This window comes from Rhinolophus ferrumequinum, chromosome 15, assembly GCF_004115265.2.
Source record: "Rhinolophus ferrumequinum isolate MPI-CBG mRhiFer1 chromosome 15, mRhiFer1_v1.p, whole genome shotgun sequence".
Classification (NCBI taxonomy): Eukaryota; Metazoa; Chordata; class Mammalia; order Chiroptera; family Rhinolophidae; genus Rhinolophus; species Rhinolophus ferrumequinum.
Window position 1 is genome coordinate 22,999,968 of NC_046298.1, and position 4,834 is coordinate 23,004,801.

The following is a 4,834-nucleotide window of genomic DNA, read 5'->3' on the forward strand; positions in this document are numbered from 1 at the left end:
GTCTCCAACAAGTATTTTCTTTGATTATATCACAAGACCGTTTTGGTATAAAACCATAATGGAACTGACATTTTTGCCTCTTATTAATTAGATAAATTATCAGCAAAGTGCTTCTATTTTAGAACTAATAGGCCATTTAGAAAGATGCTAGTTCTTCTGGATGGAGCAAAGAGAAGAACTGCATCAAGGACTATGAAAGATGGCAAAATAAGGTGAACTGCTGAGAGCCAAAGGGGAGAGAAGGCAATCAGGAACCATCAGGGGTGTAGCAGAAGGTGTCAGTGCCGCACCCATATTCCCTGGCAGTCACCATTCCCACACATGCCACCAATAGGAGTCTTATTGCAAGCGCCTGCTTGAGGCCTTCGCTCTCCATGAAATGCTAAGGAGTGGCTTTCAGCAAATAGTGTGTGGGAATTCGAGGATGCATATCTAGCTTCCTTGCTGACCAGAGAAATGACACAACTGAATACATATTTGAGAATGAACCCCGTGAATGGGATAATGGTTTCCATGCCATCTTTCAGAGGTCTCCAGTAGAAATAAACATAGTTGTCCACAGTGGTAATTGGTTTATGAATGCACCCTGCATAGGCTTCCTTTTCGTCTTACATCCTCACTTCCCTTTTAGTGCATCCTGGAGTCATCAGTTACACATAAATTCTTTCCTTAGAGTCCGCTTCTGGGGGAACCCAGCCTAAATCAAAGTGCTTAACTTCGCTGTTCCTTAGGATGTTGGAAAGGTAAACCACTCCAGTAGTAACTGTAGCTTGCTACAGTAGTAATTCTTAAATGGGGTTGGGAGGAGTTGGGTGGTAGGCATTTAAAATGTGTTTTTCATTCTGATAAGACTCTAGGGTGGTAAAGTTACTACAGCTTGTTGGCTTTACAGGGCTGGAAATTCCAGTTTTGTCAAAGCAGGCGCAAAAGGGTCTGATTTATACCCAGACTTCCAAAAGACATGTTTAAACCAAGACACGTACCAACCTATAGTCCTCATAATAAACCACTAACTTTCAAATATCTGGTTTTGTAATTGCTCCAGTCATTTCATCTCTTGGGCTGGGAAATATATGTAGGAAAACAAATCAGAAGTATTTTGGGGAGCACAAATCTAACCAAGGAAAATGAGTTGGATCTTAGTGGTTAATGGCGTTGGGTTATGGCTGCATCAGCTCCAAAGACCAGCTCTTCAAGTGCTGACGTTGGGATCCCTCTCCCTTGAGCCTCCAGATTCTTGTTCTTTGGGTTTTCTTTTCTTGATTTCACTAGTCTGGACCTGTTTTTCTGCTTGTGCCCTGGGAGACATCATTTCTTACTCATTTTAGTTCTTGAATTCTGGGCCTTCTTCATTGTTCCCCTACCCCTTTTGAAATTTTCTAGGCCTAAATAACTTGTACAACTTCATTAGTGGTAGAAGCATTCCTTTCTGTCTCTTTCCCTGCAGCAGTGGGCTATGCTCCTGGTATTCAATTTTCCTATTTTTTACTCCTTTTAAGCAGGGGCAGTTGAGTTTTAAGTTTAAGCTGCTGCTTGCTTGAACTGTTCTGTTCCTCTCTTGTTTTTGGCCTAATGCTGTTTGCTGGATCATATGCTCACCTGCCTATATTAATAAGGTGTATTTAGTTGCATGTAACAGAAAACATAACCTGAAGGACTTTAAACAATAGGGGGATTTATATCTTGTGTATATAACAAGAAGTCCTGAGGTAGGGTAGCTTTAGCTTTCTATTTTTCTGCTCTGCTGTCCTTAGCTTGTTCTGTAGGCTCCTCCCCTCATGGTTTAGAGGTGGCTGCTACAGCTCCAATAGCAGAAGAGGGAGGATTTCCTCCAGATGTCTCCTGTATTGGTGGGCAGCCTTTCTCAGAAGCTCTTCCTGGACTTCTCATTGGCCAGAATTCTGGCACAGGCCCCTTCCTAACTTCGTAAATGAAATGGACTTGATGGGTTTAGGTTAATCAAAATCTGTGCTCTGTTGGGCTGCAGATTGTGTAACCTTGCCTGCAGAATGTGGCCTGAAAGGGGAGGGTGAATATCCAGGGAGTTTAAGGTCTGCTAAAAAGTTCCATCGTACAGAAAAATCCTAGTCAGCTTCTCCAGGAGCAAGAATATTCCACTCAGGAGTGGAACAATAACATCCTTATCGTCAACTGGACTTAACCTTTTTAAATTCTTGTCTCATCTTCCCTATAACCTTCGTTAGGGTTTTTAATTTGCTTCCTGAGCATATTTTCTTACAGCAAATGCCATTTATGCTTCTGTCAGTAATAATCATTACCTTGAAACTCCACTCTGCATGTCTTCATGGTCTTTTCCTCTCAGGTTCTGTAGTTTCCAACAAGGACGGCCTCTCCAGTTCTTTCTTTTGATTTCCTACCTGCAGCTTTCAGTTTTGATAGTTTATTGGCTCAGGGATCTTTCTGGGGAACATATTGGGTGGTTTTCTGAGCTCATCACTCGCCACCTTGGGCTGCCTCAGACATGAGGTCGTAAATTTGTGCATGAAGATTTGAAGAGCTCTTTTGAGCTCTGCAGAGAAGCTTGCTAATGAGTGTTCTGTTTCATGGTTTATGTGTTTAGTTGATAGCTGTCGTGCACAATGCAGAATAAAGTAAATTGACTTATTTTCTAACATTTTTAAAGTGGGCGGTGGAAACTTTTTGAAGAGATTCTTAAAGGTGTTAAAGTAGTTAAACAAGGAGGCCAGTAAACTGAGGTGGCTCTACTGCCTTTGGGAGCCTCATAAACGAACCAAAACCTAAGCCAGAGTCAATGTACTTGAAGCTAAGAAAACGAAATTCAAGAAGAGGAAATTTCGCTGCACCAAGAGGCACACCAGGGATGTGCACATGGATGAAAGGCCAAGTAAGGGCCCAGCATAGTGAAGAGAGAGGCCTCGGAAGAAACCAAACCTGCAGACGATTTGAACTTGGAATTCCATCCTTCAGAAGTGCGAGAAAATAAATTTCTGTTGTTTAAGCCACTCAGTCTGTGCATGGTATCAACAGCGTCAAATAATTATATCAGATCTTTTTTTTGTAGATTTGTGCCACTGATAATGCATATGTGGTATGCATGCCACTGATAGGTGTGCATACGTGCATGTGGGTCTTAATTCCCTAGGTAACAATAAAAGTACAGCTAATATTAGGAAAAATAACTTCTGAGTATAATTTGACCGTAAATATTGATGCATATTCTGGCACTTGTGTTTTCGTGTATAAACACCGAGAGAAGCTCACACGTAGTGCACCCAGACACCAGTAAAGATATCTGCTTCACAAGTGTATTAGTGTCAAACTGGTATCTTTGTAGAGTTGTGTGTGTGTGTGCTGATCTCATTCCGACAACTTCAACATGGAAAGTGAAAAAAGCAAATAAGACAAAACAATGCAAATTGATAAAAGGAACAAAGAAGTAATATTTTGCAAGGATATTTTTGTACCAAGGTAAACCCACATACATCTTCATACACCAAAATCTATTTTTAGAAGTTACCATTTCATAAGAAGAGAAAAGAATGAGAATGGTTATTCCAGGTTTTAGGTTAATTTATAATAAAATGAAGAACTTTATGGATACATGAGTGTGTGTGTGTGTGTGTGTGTGTGTGTGTGTGTATGTAAATACAGAGGGTGCCAAAAAGTATACACATTTTAAGAAAGGAAAACTATTAAAATTGTAATACTCAACATATGCCAATAAAAAAAGATGAATACAAGTCACATTTGACTTCTGCAATTACAAGAGGTCCTCAAAGTGGTTACCATCAATGTAATTTTAATACAGTTTTTTCCTTTCTTAAAATGTGTATACATATTTTTGGCACCCTCTGTATATGACAAACTCCAAAATGTGGAAATAGTAATAACATCATTAGACACTATTCAGTGACTGTACGGTATGGCTATTATATTTTCCTTGTAATTTTTTGTATGTTTTAAGTATGTTACAATTTTTAAGGAAAATTATAAGTGAAATATACTCAAGATTATGGATTTATCCTAATTTAATTATTCCTTTAGTGGTGGATACTAAGATAGCTTCTAGTTCCCAGTTCAAACCCTCAGAGCTTCAGGAGAAAGCTCACTTTCATGAACTCACATCATCAGGAAATACAGCGTCCCTTCATTTTCTGTATGACAAACTAATTTCAAGTTTGCCTTCACATTTGCCAGAAGAGAAAGAAGTGCCAGACTGTCCCTTTACCTATTCTCACCTGGGTTCGGTTACAGTTCGTAGATTTTCTAGACTGGAGGACGTGGTGATTACATGGAAGAGGTCATATTTGTCAGTAAAATGCTTTTGTCGGTAAGGATTCGGCAGATGTGTACACTGCCTAGTGCCCATGGTATGGAGGCAGTATGGAGCTTGGAAGCAAACCTTTACCCAGTGAAGTGAGTACAGAAGATAACCACTGCTCACAATACAGAGTAAAACCTTTATTTGGGTTTCCAAGTGGTTTCTCTTGCTGCCTGCATCAGTCTTGTACTGAGCAGGATGATTTAATTGTTCATCGTCCTTAAAATCACACAGATTGTGCTTCCAAAGAAAGGAGGCCGGGACCAGGTTCTGAGAATGACGTTTTTCTCCTCCTGAAAGTGAAATTTGCATCATGTGGAGCAGAGCCCGAAAATCTTTACTGAGGCACAGTTGGGGACCTGGAGTGTCCTTTTTCTGTGGATCAGAACAGGACTCAGAAACTTGCAGGACTATCTACTGAAAATCTGTGGATTGCAAGGGTTGACCTAAAGGCTTGAGATTTCTATATATTGGTGCAACTGACCGAGGGGATGAGAAGGTTCTCCAGCTGACTGCTGTGGCCATAGTGGC